The 20,188-nt window shown below is 34.4% G+C and overlaps 1 long non-coding RNA gene across 1 annotated transcript; it reads right to left on the bottom strand.

Annotated features, from left to right (window-relative positions):
- Positions 1-7,974: 7,974 nt before the first annotated feature.
- LOC149780937 (uncharacterized) lies at positions 7,975-13,840 on the bottom strand. The gene is made up of 3 exons (XR_016415178.1): positions 13,498-13,840; positions 12,932-13,069; positions 7,975-10,710 (listed from the first exon to the last, which is right to left on the bottom strand). It is a non-coding gene; the product is annotated as an uncharacterized LOC149780937 (long non-coding RNA).
- Positions 13,841-20,188: the final 6,348 nt, after the last annotated feature.

Here is a 20,188-nt window from a genome sequence, read left to right as displayed (position 1 = left end):
GTTCATCAGCTATTGACACAAGTGCAAGTAGAATCTACATCAGCCAATTTTTCTTTCATCAAAACAAATTAACACTTTTTGTCACAAGATTATATATAATAAGACTTCCCAGTAGATGTTGTCATTGCATCAAGCTCTTAAATATGCCAGAATGTTAATATTGACTTCATTACCGATACATATACGATTGAAGAAGTATACAGGGCTCCCATGCTACTAGGAAATTTGGAAAAAGTTGGAAGAAATGATAATTTCTTTTCTGAACATGAAAATTCCTTGAAGTTTGCAAATGTTGATGCAAGTCAGGAAAGTTTGCAACTACTTGATGACAGAAACAATTACGTAATTGAGTTGTAACTGATTGTGAATTATATTTATTGAGTTCTGCCCAGAATATTTGGAGGTTGCAGTATGGATCATTAGGGTGGTTACCATAATTATAGTTGTTGAGTCAATCTTAACACTCACTGGATTAGATTAGAAGACTGGTTGTTTCACAGTCAGCTTGATATTGATATTTTGTCTGACATGAAAGGTTTGAAAACCAGTCTAGCATCACAAGACACCAACATGTTGTCGGCAAAGCGTAGCCGCATACCAGATGGCCTAGCAAACTTAATGCTGTTACCCCGAGGCATACCTACATGAAACCGATATGAAAATTATTTATTTTCTCAGAAAATGCAAGTATTAGAATAATTATGTCTTTACTCTGCTGAAAGATAAGATGAAACTATGGCGTTCATGAAATTTGACCTGATACTCACCATTTGCATTGCTAGTCGCATGGGTACACAAATATCACAACCAACATATTCATGACATCATAGGTCCAGTTGTCACATGATGTCAGTAATAACCCATTTCAGATGTAGAAACAAAAAAAAATATGAAATGAAAAATAAAGTTGTAAACTGTTCGTAATAAAGAAACTACAATGAAAGAACACAGAATTCTGTATATATTTATTAAAAAAATAACTATGTTTTGTTGTATCATGTGACTACCTTGTTGACATGTGCTCTTTGCTTGATGAACTGTCCAGATTGCAGTGACAGCGACAGGTTTCTGGTTGTTTTCTCAACATAAACATATTCTTTCTGGTTCTTACAGAAGCTTTCTGACTTTCATTTAATATATTTTAATTTTTTTACATTAGATAGAAGCTTGTTGATGTCATCCGACTATTGGATTTCTGTTGTATTGTGAGATTTGTGGAATCATATAACTAGTAATGCAAATGCAGATAGTGAGTACCGGGTCAGGTTCTATCTGTGCTGTAGTCTTGTCTAGTCTGTCACGGATTAAGACATAATGATTATAATACTCTCCATTTCTGAGAAAATGAATCACCTTCCTATTGATTTCATACAGGTATGACTTGATGTGACATTGTTTCAAGTTTTCCAGGACCACTGGTGGGGTTCAAGTTAAATTTGTAGTCAAAATGTTGAATCTCTGATGGTAATTTTGGTGTTAAACTATGACACTGAACATGTGGCTCAAAGGATTGGTTTCAAATCCTTATCGGTTGCAGGAGAAATGTGAGATTGTTGTCCCTTGTAATGTGAGTATCACTACAGGTTTAGGTACTGCTCTTCTTTCTGTAATACTGCTCTGGTGGTCTAGTGGTTAGAGCGTCCGCCTGGGATGCGGGAGGTCGTGGGTTCGATCCCCGGCCGAGTCATACCTAAGACTTACAAAAATGGTACTAATAGCTGCCTCGCTTGACACTCAGCATTAAGAGGTTAGTGTTAGGACTGGTCGGCCTGGTGTCAGGATAATGTGACTGAGTGGGACATCATGCTACATGTCTGCGGCATGACGCCCCAGTGCTAGACATCACTATAAACTGCCACATAGCAGATATCGTAGCGATATGACTGAAAATTGTTAAAACTATGTTAAAAATCCAAATCACATCACATCTTTCTGTAATTGCAGTTTCATTTGTAACTCATATTTTTGTATCTGTCTCTCTCTTTTTCCTGCATTTGCATCTCCCTTTCTTTTTCCTGCATTTGTATTTTTATTTCTTTTTCTTCCTTTTACATTTGTCATTTCTTCTCCATTTCTTTCTCTTCTTTTTGAATTTGCATTTGTTTATCTCTTTCCTCTTTTTCAAGCTTTCTTAACTTTATTTTGTTCTTGAATTTTAATTTCAATTTCATAACTTGCAGGTTTGAGCTAGAGTCAAAGCACTTTTGTCCAAAATATTCTTCTCTACCAAATTTAAACCAAAATATTTTTTATTTCATGTTTTAACAAATATGGCTTTGCACAGGAAAGATATTGTCTGGAACGTTGGAGCAATTCGTCCTCTTTCAAAGACTGATTGTTCCTGGCAAGGATTTAAAGTACAATTCTCCACTTTAGTTTATATCGTAAAAGCTTGTTGGTTTCACTATGTAAAGTCAGAAATATTTGGGACTAAGATAACTTAAATTTCAAAACAATTTCAATTTCTGTGAAATTCATATCCCCAGTTAGGCCCCAAGTTTCTGTTACGTCTCAATGATTGCAAACTTAAGTAACAGAAAAGAAGCAAAAACAACAAATTTTATAAAACTGAACAGTTTAATTATCAAAGTTATAAATAAAAAATATGAAAGGAACATAAAGTATTATGAAGTGAATCCAAGCTAGTCCTTATACTGGTCTGTGAAAGTCCTAAATGATAGAAATGTTCCTCATAAATTTCAAAACCGGAAATGTACTGGTCCTCCAAGAACTTTGTAGTTGTCAAGATGGCGTTGTCCTGAATTCCTTCAATAACAGTTCCAGACTAATATTTAAGTCCAAATAATGAGCGCTTTCTATTTACACTGAACAGTCCAAACAAATGTTTTTCCTGTCTAAAAATATCTAAACTTGCACAACACAAAATACGTCTATAGACTTAAAACTGGAATGCAATAATGTGAATAACTCCAAACTTCGGAATGAAACAGTGCTTAATTTTCTCCTTGTATATAACATTTGTTGTGACAGTACTTCGCAATAGACCCCACGTGACAGCATACACTATTGATTTTGCGTCGAATTACCCAAAGTGAATATTATTCACATAACCTCGCGCATCCAATGGGAAGCCACAGAAGTATCGAAACACCGGTCTCATCAGTCACTGTTAAACTACACTGTATGCCATTTTAAGTCTTATTAAGATTATTACTAATTGTCAACAGTGAACTAAAGGAGATTTTTGCTTAAGTGTGGCGTTCAAATATCCCGAAGACCAAACACCATGTAATTTTCTCAAGAAAGAAACCAAATGAACTGGAAATTACCTAGCTTCAGTTGGAAGATGGAGTAATACTTTAACTGCAATGATATTGAAATTTATGAAGAACTAAATTTAAGAACTGAAAAGTCCACTCTTACATTTTGTTACCAAATTTGCAAAAACACTGTTAACTACGAAAATAAATGGGGTATCAGGGCTGATCAAATATTGTTTTCACATACTCGTCCAAGACAAATAGTTTCATAAAATTCACTTGTCTCACCTTACTTTTTACAAGTCCCAATAATGTAATCTCTTCCAAAGATTTGATAAAATGTATGCATTTTATTCCATAGATATAAGAAAGAAAATAATATACAACTTTATTTCCTAAAAGGATTTACATTTTTCACAAATATTGGTTGATGCTACACATTTCGCTGCTTAATGTGTATATGTTTTGCTACTGGAGATGGACTTCCTGCATGCCCTCATTTTTGCTGTTAATTCCATATGATTGAAAAAAATCTTTAGGTCTTTCCTAACATATTACATCAGATCTGCCCTCTCATGCACAAAGTGCATCTTCTAACTAAAAATACACTGGTTTAATTTCTAACCTATGCCAATTTCGGATATTCTTTACAATAACTGCAATCTTAGTAAATAAATTAAAGCCAACATTTTAACCATCCACTTCACATGAAATTATATTTATTGAAACTTTTTGTTTCCTTTGTAACTCTGTTGCCACTTTCAACCACATGCTGATAGTTACTTGCACTGTAATACCTCTACCAGTTAAGTTGTTCCGAGCACTTAAACATTAAGTTTAAGGCTGAAATGGCTAAAAAAATTTATACTGTGCAAGGTGCATGTTCATATGTGAGCCATTAAACAAATTTGTGGGAGTCATCACACACCACTTAAGTGAGCGAATTCATGTAAAGTTTGTTCAAATGACACAATCACATTCCCAGGTAGGTTATCTGATGATCTGCTTATGACTATGATAGTTCTTAACACCTGCTTTCAAACAATAAATTTTAACAGAAATACTGTATTTTATATTTTGATAAATGTCCAATGATAGTTATAGATCTTTTCTTAGCAAGCTTTCATGATACTTTTGCTCATTATCCTGCCAAAGTGTCCTCAGTTTAAAAAATACCGCAATAACGTTCTTCCACCCCCACCCACCCATGAGATACTTAATTTAGAGATCTGTCCAGTGTTGTAAAGATATATGAGAACTTTTTAGTCTAAGCAAAATATCTGCAGTATAAAAAAAACAAGTTAATATTCTTTACTAATGGAAAATACCTTGTTACAAATTCTGAAAACTACACTTCGCTCGATAATGGTAAAGGACACTGATGCGGATAAGATGATAGTATTCCGAATATGACAGCACGTGATTAAAATCTCGTTTATGAGTTTAAATCTCGTTCGGTTCGTTAGTTAAATTGGAGCTCAAGATTATCAGCGGCGTTACTATCGTAGGAGCTGGAAATAATAGCTAAGTAGATCTCGTTTTTGAGTTGAAATCTGGTTCCGTTCGGTACTAAAGACGGAGATCAAAATTACAGCGGCGTTACTGTCGGAGGAGCCGGTGATTATAGTTTGTAGACTGAGCTTCACGTGTTTCTGGAGCCGTAAATTGTGACTTTTATTAACGGAGCCGTAGATTAAAAGTGTTTTAGGAGCCGCTAATTGTAGAAGGAGCCCCTAATTGTTGTAGGAGCCGCTAATTGTAGTTCATATAAAAATATAGGGAAAGATTGTAATCACCGTCATTTTAGGAGCCGCTAATTGTTGTCGGAGCCGCTAATTGTTGCCTATATAATAATATAGGGAAAAATTGTGATCACCGCCGGGTACCTGCGGCTTTCCATAGACACCTACCTGACAGCTACTATATATAATTTCAACTTCAAAACAGCGTAGCATTAACATTATTCAACCATTCTTCACCAAATTGTCTATATACACAAAACAATTACCACTAAGTTTCATGGGATAAGAGTCAGCTCAAATACTTTAATTGTATACGATGTGCTTCCTAAGGACTACTTGTCTGGTTAGGTCTACTCTAGCCACAAGTCAATGCTGAAATTACTCGTTATGTAAGGCATAATCTTTCTGTCATTGAGTAATAAGTACAGCTGTAGGACAACTAAAGATACCAGCCAACTTTACATTCTTTGAGTAATCTGGCTAAATGCCTATATTATACCGCTTCTAAACGCGGGTATATTTTCTAGCATTCGGTTAGCCAGAAACCTCCTGCAGAACGAATATGATGATACGATCCCGAACATTCGATTTCGGACAGAGGTTTTAAGACTATTACAATAAAAACCGTCATCCATTGTAAACAATAATAGATCAAATTAATGTTAAATGGTTCCATTAATGTTATTGTTACTACATTAGGCAAATAAACGCCACAAACGAAGAATTATAGTCACGTCAAACCTTATATTCCCAAACGTATCATAATATGGCCAAGTTCTTGCGTTATTAAATACAACTGTCACACAATGGAACGAAATTAGTGGCTAACCAATGCCGCAGTTTGTCGGGTTTTGTAAGAGGATAATGTATTATTTTTGTGTCTCATAGCACAGCACCTATCACACAACGCGACGTGTGTCTCTTTAGTGGATTTAAGCAATGTTACACAATGTTGATATGATTTTTTGTTGCGAAAAGGGTCATTCATAGATGACATGACAAGGTGAAATGGCATCGTACAAATTGCTGATAACCTTGTTGGCTCGATTCCAACTAGGAAGTCTTCCTTGTCAGAAGTGGCATGGGGCCGTCCATTTAGTATGTACGCATGGGGGGGGGGTCTACTGATAATGTATATACGCACAGGACACGGAGGGAGGGGATGAAACCTCGATAATAATTTGAAAAAATGCGTAACCTGTTCGACTGGGTTTAGTCGGCAGCAGTCACAAGACAAATTTCTTAAATTTACGCAGCTTATTTCTTTGATGCAGCCAGACGTTCAACGTCGGTGGACTATCTGTTTTATTAAATACGTTAATATTATTAATCGTTGATCGATTCTGCGTGGATTAAATATAAGCCGGTGGGGGTGCGCGAAGTGTACGTACGCAAATGGGGGTGCAAAAAAGTACGCATGTGTACATGAAGGGGGAGGGGTCAAGCTTTGCCAGATTTTCGCGTACATACTTAAATGGATCGCCCCCATGTACACATTTCAAAACAAACTAAAATGGCAGATTAAATATGCCTGTAACTGGGAAATATGTTGTTGTAAATTTTGAACATTATGGCCATCTATGGGAATTTAACATTACATTTGGGACAGTATGGGTCATCGTGAGGACTTTATAATGTTTGTAAGAGTATCATGGTCTGTGGGAATTTCAACACACCAAACTGGTAAGTTCGATATGGCTGTAATTGGGGAATATGAGAATTTAACATTACATTCGGGATGGTATGGTCAGCCTTGGAATTTAACATTACGTTTGTCGAGTATAGCAATCTAGGACCCTGCGACACACGCCTTCTGACATAGGTAGTACAAAATCCACTGGGAAGGGTACGGGGGGAGCACCTTGAAATTTGATAGTTACAATATTATGCAATATCATTGTTTATTTTTATGGAACTATTTATGTTGTTGATTGAGATTTTATTTATTGTAACTATATTTACTATGATGTACAATGTTCTCCCTTGCAACCTTTATTAATTTGTATAGTGTGTAATATCATGTGTACCTTGTGTAATGACTACGAAACAACTGAATAAAAGTATTTATACATTTTTGTTATTGAGACAATACAGGCATAGTTTCATAAATATCAAACAAAATAATCAACTTTATTTAACCTTTGTGTATCTCACAAAAGGTTGCAAATCTTTAATGCACATGATTATCCAAACTGCTTACCATATGAAAACACATTTGTATACGTGTTCATAGTATATGTACCAGTATACCACAACAGTTACATATTAATCCATTTTAAATCGTAGTATATGTACCTGTATACCACCATAATTACATATATTTTTCCATTTTAAACCATAGTTTATGTACTTGTATACCACTACAGTTACATATTAATCCATTTTAAATCGTAGTATATGTACCTGTATACCACCATAATTACATATATTTTTCCATTTTAAACCATAGTTTATGTACTTGTATAACACTACAGTTGCATATTAATCCATTTTAAATCGTAGTATATGTACCTGTGTACCACCATAATTACATATATTATTCCATTTTAAACCATAGTTTATGTACTTGTATACCACTACAGTTACATATTAATCCATTTTAAATCGTAGTATATGTACCTGTGTACCACCATAATTACATATATTATTCCATTTTAAACCATAGTTTATATACTTGTATAACACTACAGTTGCATATTAATCCATTTCAAATCGTAGTATATGTGCCTGTATACCACCATAATTACATACATTTTTCCATTTTAAACCATAGTTTATGTACCTGTATGCCACAACAGTTACTTATTAATCCCTTTTAAATCATAGTTTATGTACTTGTAAACCACCATAGGTACATACATTAATCCATTTTAAATCATAGTATATGTACCTGTATGCCACCATAGTTATGTTTGTATATATAAAATATAAAATTAATGGATGGAATAACAGAGGCTGCGCAGAGATCTAGAACAGAACAACACGAACACCCGTATGTAACATATGACGATTTAATCAATTACTTAAACAAAATGAAATTAAACATGAAATTTGCATGATTAACTTTTTCTTAGAAATAGAATTACAAAATTTATTCGATATTCTATTAGCCTTTCTGTTACACCAATACAACAAATTTCATCATAGTATCGAATGACTGATCGAATCCAAATTGCCGGCATAACAGCATCAATTAAGTGCTTCCGGTTTTTTCCAAATCACTGTTGGTGAAATGTCGACGCCGTTTTTCTTTGCCTTCTCTCTCTCTCTCTCCTTAGTTTCGTCCAAGATTGACTTAACGTAATTCAACAGAACTAATATTTAGTCAGTTCGCAACAAAATTATAATACACAAACAATCAATTACATGAATTTATGTATTTTATATCTGCTTCTCGCATACCTACTGGAATCGTGACATAATTAGAACTTTTAGGCAAACATCTTAGGTACACCCCGCCGCGGCTATTAATTACTAGCTTAAATTTGCCTGTCGACACACGTTTCTAATGTTAACACCATTGATTCTCGGTTTAAAACAAATTCACAACTTAATTACACAAACGAATTAATGGACTTCGCTCCTTGTCCTAACTACGTTCATTTGCTAATTAGAGATTCATTGACATACATTACCAAACATACAAAAATCAGTTCTTAGCATGCATAATGAAAACATTTAATACAGATAATTTAATGTTCATAATTCGTATCAGAGTAGAAATCTTTTGGATACATGATGCCTATTACATACAAACCACTAAATCCGAAAACATTCATATCAGTCAAATATATTGTATGACATCCTAGAAGGCAATAGTCATATAATACTCAAGACATATAAAGGAAAACAATTAACTTCTGATCTCAATGAAAATTGAAGCATGAATTTAAAACGAATAAATTCAACAAATAATTACAATTTGTATCAATGCATATTGTATCTGATTGAGACTCTACCTTTGTACCTTCCCGAGCTCAGAGAATTCCCTGTCTCTTCTCTGGTTTCAGGTCTCTCAAATTCTTACTGGCCCATGTTTCTTGGACGATTTATTTAACGATACCCTTTACTTATTAATTTTTCTCGGGGTCCCTCGGACTTTTCAAGTCGACAAATCCTTGGACGGTCTAAATCTTCGTTGCATGACACTTAAACCATGAAATTTCGACTGAGGAACACACACCCTCATTTAGCTTAGCCACCCAAGATTAACTTTCTCTAACGGCCAAAATGTAACGCGCCCATCGTAGTGAGAATAATCCTCTCTAGTCCGCCTTTATGAATAACATTTCTGGAAAACATCATTTTGTTACGTCTGTTTAAATTTCCAAAGGTTTTCCAAAGTTTTGTTTTGGTTTGTCTCAACCCTGTCTTTTCCCACTATTTGACCTTACGTTAACATTTGTCTCTTCCATCCGTTTGACCGTTACCAAACGAACTCTAATTAATCTTCAATTCATGCCCCAAACAGAGCATTTAAGATCCCTCGCAAATTTATTATTTGTCCTTCAAACTAAACAAAGAGAAAGAAGTTTTCATTATCATCGCTAGAACACACACACACATTTGGAAAAAGATACTCCTTTTGACAAACTGGCAAATTGAGCTGAATACAGCAGAATATTATGTCGTGTCTGTATATAATTGCTTCCAATTACAGATTAAAGAACTTTTCAGAGAAATTGGCCGAGTTTTTTATTGACCTGTTTATTTCTATAATTGTCAAAGCTGAATTGACAGTGTCAGGACAAAAATTTTAGATAGCATGCGACTCATTATCAACCATGTCAGTTTAAAATAAAGCTTATTAATTAAATTTGGCTGACCTGTTTAAATACCTCAGATCATCGGAAAAATATTTTAAAACACCTAAAATGATCCTCAAAATAAATTTAACTTGCCTAGGAACCAAGAAATAAGTTATCGTTGTAGGAACATAAAAAGAAAAAGAAATCATGCGTCAATTATTTCTGATGAATTATTAGTGAAAGAAATGAAAATTTGATATTCTCAGTTTGGGTGTTAAGTGAAGCACAAACATTTTTAACTGATCAAATGCAAATGGGTTACGGTCGATGCTTAACATGGATGTGTGAGTCTTATGTTACGTTTTTAGGCTCTAATAAACAGTAACAAAGAAAGAGTGAAAGCAACAACCTTTGAAAAAGTTAACAAACGATTTATTTACCTGGGAAAACAGTGTAAAAATGAAGAAAAAATAAGAACTTACGGTTTTAAGAATCAAATCTAAAAATAATCCAAGATTAATCCACGAATTAAATTTTAGAAGTCCTAGTGATTACATGTTCTAATGAATTCAAGTTCGAGACCGACAAAAATTCCAAAATGTAGCTAGTATTGTGATTTTGTGTCTACAGTTCTTTTTGTTGGTTCACAAATAATATTCCGGTGTTTGAAATTTCAAATAAAATTTAAATAAATGTCTTTGTCTAAGAATTCTGTATGAGCACTCAAATTCTTCCAGGAAAAAGAATTAATCTTTTAGAGGCCAAATAATTTGAATAAAAATTAAAATTTAAATCCAAACTGGTCACACAAAAAAAACATTTTCCAGTGTAAAAGCCCGACAAATTAAATTCTCCTTAGACATCGGTATAAAACCTGAATACTGCGCAAAAAAGAAGCGCGGATTAGGGTCACGTGATCATCTTCCAGATCAGTTTAGAAGCTATTTGCATGTCTAAGGTCACGTATTCTAGTACAGCCTCGATCTCACTCTATGTATCCTACAACAGAAATAATAAAAGAGTTGTTTACTTGATTCTCAATCAAGGCCAGGAATTAGGTCAGTAAAAAGTTTTAATTTAAGATGTTTTCAACTAAACAGTCAGGTCAAATTAATGTCTGGAAAATATCAAATTTGTAGTAAACAAAATTACATTACTTGGACATTTAACGAAATTAAAAATTAAAAGGTTTTAAAACTTACAAACAATTAAATTAATTCAAATATAAATAAAATTAAATATAGATAACAATTCTCCCCATAAAGAAAAAAAAGAAAGAATTATATGGTAAAGCTTTCTTTTTACCATATATTAATTATGCATGAGGTTAAATATAACTCTTATAAATTATATAAAGTGTACATAATATAATACATTTCTATACACGGAAAAGTGCATCTGCTATTAAATTATCTTTTCCCTTGTTGTGTCTGATGTCATTATCATGTTCCTGTAACAACAAACTCAACCTTAGTAGTCTTTGTTTTTTGTTTTTTTTTTATATATTGACGTTGAAAGTAAGGGGGTTGTGATCACTAAACAGAATAATCGAAGAAGGAGCTGAACTAATGTAAACTTCAAAATGTTGTAATGCCAGTATCAAAGCCAAACCTTCCTTCTCGCTTGTTAAATAATTTATTTGGTGCTTATTTAATTTCTTAGAAAAATGGCACACTGAATGATCAACGCCATTTTCATCTTCTTAATCAAAACTGCTCCAACCCGAACATTAACAGACAATATAAATGATTGGCTGAAATTTGGCGCGCTTTTAAGCATGGCTTTTAACTTATCGAATGCCTCCTGACATGTTTCAATCCAAAGGAACTTGTTTTTCTTAATAAGTTTGTCAAGGGTTCGGTAATTATAGAAAACTTGGAACAATATTTCCGATAGTTTCCAGCCATACCTAAAACTTTCATCAGTTGTTTTTTATTAACAGGCACAGAGAATTCAAAGACGGCCTTCACCTTAGCATCTATAGGTTTAACTTGTCTATGTCACACGATATATCCTAGAAAAGTTATTCTAGCACAGCAGAACTCGCTTTGGATAAATTAATTGTCAAACTTGCATCTATGAGTCTGTCGAAAAATTTCCGAAATGTTCCTAAATGTTCTTTCCAGGTGTCGTTGTAGATGATGACGTCATCGATGTAAGCATCACAATTGTCTAGACCAGAGTTAATCATATTCATGAGACGTCGATGGCGTTATTTAGGACTGATTCTCAAAAGCGAATTGTAATTTACGTTAAATTTGCTCAAAGCAGCAACCAAACGACTTCTAACCAATACTTATGGAAGTTAATACGATTTATCCCAAAAAGTGTTATAAAACCAAGAGACATCTACATTTACATACAAATATTATAATCAGTACTGCATAGCATTTCTGTCTGAGTTATTCATGCAACTTTTATTCAACCCTTTGCTAAAACCAAACAGTAACGGCGACACAACCATTGCCCACCCTTATTCAATAGTCAAAGTGTGTGTGTGTGTGTGAAGTGGAGTGGAGTGGAGTGGGTCTGTCAAAATGTGCTTATTCTTTCAATTAAACACACTTTACAACCTATTCATGGCCCTGAATGGGGAGGAACCCATTACAAAATCAGTTTGATCATGTTTATTCACTCGAAAGAGATCATAAGATTTCAAAAACGTTTTTTCTAACAGAAACTGCAGTTCAACTGACTTCGTGTATGGTCGCGACAAAGAAACGTTTCTGGCCGACCCACTTTTATGAAGTAGTACTGCCCTCTATTGTTAGAAACATACTCTATTTTACCCCCGCATAATATTCCTCCGGTAACAGCATCGACATACAAGGATCTAAATCTGCTCACATTTATATGGAAATTAAAACAAAAAAAATACAATTCTTTTTTGTAATAAGTATTCTTAGACGCGAAGCGAACTTAAAGATAGTTTTTAACTTCCTAGAGGACGCGTTTCCCTTCCAGTTGCATAACTTTGTTTATTTATTTTTTAAAAAGATAATCGAAAAAAATCACAAAGCTATCCCTAGTCCCATCGCTACCACCAGACAAATGTTTTTGTTACGCACTATGGGTCTTATACCGAGCGAATGGAACACCTGCGTGAGAGTGGCTTGATAGTCCATGTTTTCTGTTATTTTCAAGAACTTCAAGACTATAGATGTGGTCCACTGAAAGGTTCTTAATAGCGCAAATACTAAAAAAATAATTTTTCACTAACCACATAATAATTGCATGTCTTCCCACTTGCATGGTTTTCCTTGTTTCACATTGTTATGATTTACCAGTATGCCTTTCCAGAAGAAGATCAGGACGATTAATATGACGTCAAAAGAGCATAGACCTCTTGGTGTTATGTCTGCAAAGACGTTAGACCCTGAGGTCAGCTTCATTGTCATTTCAGTGATTTTTTAGGTGGATTTTAACGATGAAAGTGAACAATAAGAGTGTATGTATTATTGCTGGTTAAAAGCTTACAATTTCTGTATTTTCGGTTACTTTTTGTACAACAAAAATCCTTTAAACATATAGTAAAAACATCAGCAGGCGTTTCTTTAAAAACAAAGTCGCAGATTTCCACTTGCAGTCTTAAATGGTACTAATATTAGTACCCCTACTCCTACCTCGTGGACGGGGTACTAACATGAACCTATGCGTGTCAATGTAGCCTAATATCAACAATTTGAACATATTCCTTGCATATAATGAAATAAATTGAATAGTCCTTTTCTTTAATACCGGAAGTATCACAAATCATTGTAGAAATTGTTGTAAAATCTCGTTTACCTTTCTTATCCGTTATTTTCGTTTAGATCGTCCGCCATATTAGTCCAAATAATGGCTACATCCGTTCTCAGCCTCGTTTGTTTTTGTGCCATATAAGGACATTGAGACCTTATTTGGAAACGTAAACAAATCGTAGTATAAATATGGCGCGGTTTGAGTCAGAAATTCTGCGCATTAAAAGTAACTACGGTTTATAGGTAACTTTGAAATTCCACCAAGAAGCCTTAATTCGTCACTTGATTGATAAAAAGGATGTATTTGTCCTGCTGACACACTGGATTTGGAAAGTCACTGACTATGCCTTGCTCAACAAAAACTAGTTTTCGCAAGTAATGCAAGTATCTATTCTCCGTCTTCGCGTGATATGTCATTCAACAATTAATAACATAGCGGAAAATATCCAAATACGGTCTGGCAAGCCTTATTTAGAAAAGGGGTCTCTGCGAGAGCCTCAAGTTGTCTGTCATTGCGGTTACGGTGATGTTAGTGTAACCGTGCCAATTTATTTTATCGTGTAAGGGCTTAACAAATTCAAAATAAGCCAAACTTCTTTCAGAACATGATTATAGATTTCTAAACTATTTGTTTTTATAACTTTAGTGATGATTTTCGTTTGATTCATTACATAATATGGGATCAGTTCACAGCCTCAACCACAACAAATCAAGCTGAGGCTACGACATCGTAGCTAAGTCCTAAAGTGATAAAAACCGAATTAGTCACCCACTTGACTTAATAACAAAACGGTTTTTGTTCGTTGAAGATCAATAACGTCATGGAAATATTTTAGGTATTCGTCAGCAAATATTATCCGACTTTACATCACACTTAGTAAGGACACTATAAAAGATTCACTTTGTGTGCTGATTAAAGTGTAAAATGTCAACATCGTTGTTTTTACTTTCATTTTTATTCACTAAAACGGAAATTACTATTCCCTGGTAGCGTTAAATGATTCACTCTACCGTTTGTATGGACCAAGAATTTCACGTGCATTAAACAGCCGTTTATTTATCCATACATATTATGTTTAACTTAAGGCTCTTAGAGTGTGTTCTGAAGAAGAAAAAACATTGATTAGGGCTAATCGTGCTCGCCATAAACAATGATTCCATGTAATCTAGGCGTTTTCGTCTTCTATCTGCCCATATATTCGTAAGTTAGATCCAACCAGCCTCAAGTGACAATCACACACTAAATAATTTATCTATGGCAATGCCTCTTAGCAATGACGTATTGACCAGGAAGTGAACATAGCCGATTTATATGCCTCGTATCAGATTCTGTATGACAACTGAATTTATTATTTTCCTTTTCTTCCTTCTTCCTTCTTCTCCTTCGTCGACGTCGACGTCTTTACCGCATACAGAATATAGTCATATAAGAATTATCACGTAATACTGTAAGCATTTTATACAATTGTCTGCAGAATAACTTGTGTATTTGCAAGCCTTTGCGAGCAAAAGATTTAAATTATTGGAGGTGGGTTGGGGTGGGGTCATAAACTTAATTTAAAATGAGCACAAAGAAAATAGTTATCACATGACGAAAACAACGCAGAATATTGTGGTGTAATGACTGAACAGTATTTGCATGAATAGGTTATTATGTGAATTCCTTATATGACATCATTTTGCAGTGTCAATTGCTAGTAGTTAGCTTCACTTTCTTTTATTCTTCATCTTCAACAGCCAGCTTTGCTTACGTAGATGTCTTCCTCAGTGATCACCACATTTGGTACAAAAATCATACATACATACATACATACATACGTGCGTGCGTGCGTGCGTGCGCGCGCGCGCGTACATACATACATATAGACAGACAGACAGACTTGCATGCACGCCCACACGCACACACGCCCACACACAAACACATAGATACATACATGCACACTTACATACATACTTATATACATGCACACATACATGCATACATACATACATACATACATATGTACATGGATATGTACAAACATGCATACGTGTACAATTATTGGTCCTGAAGTGCATACAAAGATGGAAACTTATATATATATATATATATATATATATATATATATATATATATATATATATATATATATATATATAGAGAGAGAGAGAGAGAGAGAGAGAGAGAGAGAGAGAGAAAGACAGACGTATATAAATAATTAAAAGCTATTTATGTGAATGAGAGAAAAAATAGGAAAGTATGATAAGTTGGTTTTGCTTTTCTCTTTCAATGTTTTGTTTTGTGGTAAATTTTTAAAATATTTTTAGCCTACAGTGTAGTTCAGATGCACGATCTTAAAGATTTAAGGATCTTGTGAAACGACCTGACAGACCTATGTCATTAAACATGATAGGTCGTATCTCAAACCCGAGGTAAAAAAATGCCCGAATATCTTCTATTGTAGAAACGTTCATTTTCCTATCCAATCAATTAATGCCAGTCAGTACTTCCTCGTCGTGTAATAAAAAATCTTTAACCTCATTGGTAGAAGACACGATGTGGCATTATTTCTAATATGCTACAGTAATATAAAAAATATCAGTCGTACTATGTAATTTCATATTTCTTTATTTTTTGCAAAGCGTTTAAAATCATACGCTTGACGAAATTTGTTACGTAATTTAAATCAAGAAAACTATATTCCATTGTGCAAGTTTCTTTCTTAAATATCCGTTATGAAACCATTACAATCTCGCTGCGTGAATGTGGTTCGAGGCGTTTTTTCACATATTCCTGGGACCTCAAGACACGAGTCATTGTCAACTAAAGGGTTCTTAAACTTGCAAATACGAAATAGTTTATCTAATCACTTAATAACAGCATATCACGACTCATGCGTAAGCCCTTCCAAAACAGAGATTAGTACTTTACACCATGCACCACAAAACAAAACTCAAATACCTAATACACCAAATTATTCCTATCTCAAATTACTAAACATGCGTATCTTAAAATATCTACAGAATTCCTTGTATTAAAAAATTAGAGCTTGTCCAATTTCCGAACTAATCCCTGCAATTATAAAGTCTCATTAATATTGTACATTATGACGTCGGCTCATGGAAACTGGATTATTACTCGGTTCGAGAAATATCTACCCAACACCGATTCCACATAGCCAAAAAATAATCACTAACAAATCTATATATAGAGACGTAAACACAAGTAGCACGCATGCTTCTTTAATTACAACATATCATTAACAATATTTTGTTCTTTTTTTCTTCCTCCTGATATTGTTATTATTATTATTATTTATTATTATTATTATTATTATTATTATTATTATTAGCAAGTCCAATCTTGAAATTATTATTATTAGTTGTCTTGAATGAATAAATATGAAACTAAGCTGATAAATCATTTCTACGCCTGTAATGAAGCTGGCTGAATCGTCCAACAGTATCAACACAGATTTGGGGTTTGTTTGCTCGGACTAATGAGAAAATACCTTGAAAGGCAAAATGTTTTTTTCTTGGAATTGGTACATACATACATACATACATACTTACATACTTACATACATACATGCACACATGCACACATACATACATACATACATACATACATGCATGCATGCATGCATGCACGCACGCACGCAAGCACATAAACGCACACACACATACATACATGCATACATACATACATACATACATATATACATACATACACACACATACACACACATAAATACATACGTACATATAGGCATGCATACACAAACGCACGCACGCACGTACGCTTACACACACACACACATATATATAAATATATATATACATACATACATACATACATACATACATACATACATACATGCACACACATACACACACATGCACACATACACACATGCATACATACATACATACATATACATACATACATACATACATGAATGCATGCACGCACGCACGCACATACACGCACACATACATACATACATACATAGGAGTCCCGAGTGGCCGGTGGCCGAGTGGTCTAAAGCGCTCTCCGTTACGGATCACTGCCATCTCACCTCTGTCTGCGTGGGTTCGAGCCTAAGATTCGGCCAATGTGGGTATGTGAGAAAGCTTGCCAGTAGCTTCTCGTGGGACGGTGGTTCTTTCCGGTGTTTTCCCGGGTTCTTCCTCCACCATTAATAATGGCCGCCATACATAGCCTATCATGTGCTGAAAAATGGCGTTAAACCCAACAACAACAAGAACATACATACATACATACACACATACATACATAAAAGCATACATACATACATGCACGCAGGCAGGCACGCACACACACACACACACACACACACACACACATATATATATATATATATATATATATATATATATATATATATATATATATATATATATATATATATATATATATATATATATATATATACTCACTTCGTTTCAGCAATTTCATTGAAGTTACATATTTAAAAGATATGGGCTAGGACTACAAGTTATCACAACTTATTAAGGATCCTCGATCTTACGCGTTTTTGTTTTCCGCACAGTTACATGGAGTACCCTTGATTTCTTTTTAATTTCAACGTTTGATTCCACTAATCTAACTATGGAATTGTTAATTTAACTCATTACGTTTTACTCAAGCAAAATTTGAATATAAATACTGCACTAATAACAAACCTAAAACAGGCTGACTCAGAGTTAAACAATTTATGTCAGATGTGGTGTTGTTTAACACTTCCTTCACCACAGCTTTCATAGACCGCATTCGAATAGTTTGAACAAGAACTTTACTGCAAGAAATTCCTATTCAAAGCAAGAAACATTTATTTCTGTTTAAATCATAAATGAAGCTTCCTTGTTTTTATCGATCGTATGTTTGACGTGTTAGATAAAATAACACTTGCTCTGTATTTTCATGATTACTTCCTGGTCTGGAGATTTGTCATGAGAGAGTTTAATTAACTCGAGCTTCCTTGTCCTCAGACAGACGACAGGCTTTGCTGGTTCCACAAGTCTGATCTAGACAAAAAGGGAGCTTGTGATTGGTCTTAATGCCCTGTTTTAACTTTACTTCTCACAACGGCGCCTTATAAAGATAACTTCGTTATGGCGGCCAGTATATTGGGTGGAGGATGTACCCGGGAAAATCCTGAGAAGAACCACCTACCTAAGAAAAGATACTAGTAATTTTTCTCACCTACCCACTTGGCCGAGCCGACACTCAAGTAGACAAAGATGAGATGTCAGTAATCTTTAAAGGCCACATAGACCACCCAGCCACCTTGGACCCCATTATGGATGTGGGTTATAGACGAGCAAAAGGCACATTTTGAACAAGTGTGACCGGAGGCAGCCTAGAGTTACGAATATGTTGGAAGAAGTGGGCCAGGCTGAAAATAATATAAAACAATGTCTTTGATGAGAAATTTCGAGAAATGCACATTCCAGTTCAGCAAATATATTCATTGTTTTAGTGCAGCGCCAACTATCACGCAGTTTAAAATCGTGCTGGTCCTAGAAACGGAGATGATAAAATGTCATCTGCTAAGATTTTACAGGTTGATACTTTTGACATACCTACATAGGTAAGAACGCAAGTCTGCGTGCCTGAAACATAAAGCGCAGGATTTCCATATATAAAAGATCATTGGTGCAAATCTATGCACATGTAAAAGAGTTCCTTTTAATAGCGTAGTCCACATCACAACAGAACCAGAAGCATAGTGATGGTGTAATACAAGTTAAAATTATTGATTTCAATTTTCTTTATATGTTAAACACACAGAACAGTGACGCGAGAACATGCTCCTAAAATAGTAAAATGGTTGTTCAGATAAAATAATGAGACAGATACGATACAGAATGGTTGAATATATTGAAATAGTTTTTGTTTACAAAATCAAAATAAAGGCTTAGGTGCTTGTTGTACCAAAACAAGTTTGACACGAGTTACAATCCCCTTTAAGATGGGCATAAACTCCAAAAGAACTATAACGTGTAAAGATAGAGTTTTTACAGAATCGTAATGAAATGACTTAAATAGCGATTTTAAAGAAGTTTAATTTTAATATAGATTTTAATGCGGAAACAATAAAGAGTTGTATGGCATTGAGCCATTGCTGAAGATGATAATTATACGAAAAAATTGGCAATATGTTTCAGTAAAAGTACAATTATACCTTACCATTTAGCCTTTCAAGGAAGGTGAACAAGTTGAGTATACACACTTTTATTACAGAATCAGAGCTATTGACATACGGATTAAAGGTTAAACGAACGACGTCAATGAACATTTATTTGACAATTTACGTGCCAAATTTTGGCAGGAAGAAACAGAAAATGCATAATGTATGCTGACAAGATTGAATATTGAATATTGCACGTTGATAGGCATCAATATTTCGGATGACGTTGAACAAGCCAAGTTAGCACATAAACGTGCCGAAAAAATACAGTTTATGTTGACAATCATTGTTTCATGGATAGTTCGTTAAACCTGCAGACCATTAAGAAAATTTAAACTGAATTTGATAGATCGGTAAATTTGTGTTAAATAGATTAACCTGAGGACTGCTGGATATTAACTTTAATCGTTGGCTATTAAAATCTCCGTCGTGCTGCTCATCTCGTACAAGTTTATAACTCGTTTAAACGAGGTTGTTGTTGTTGATGGTTGTCGTTAGCTAGAGTAATAAACTCATTTACACGAATTAAGCAGTTGATTTGGA

This window comes from Sinohyriopsis cumingii, chromosome 16 (genome assembly GCF_028554795.1).
Source record: "Sinohyriopsis cumingii isolate HCF-2022 chromosome 16, ASM2855479v2, whole genome shotgun sequence".
NCBI lineage: Eukaryota > Metazoa > Mollusca > Bivalvia > Unionida > Unionidae > Sinohyriopsis > Sinohyriopsis cumingii.
This window is presented reverse-complemented; position numbering and strand designations above follow the sequence as displayed.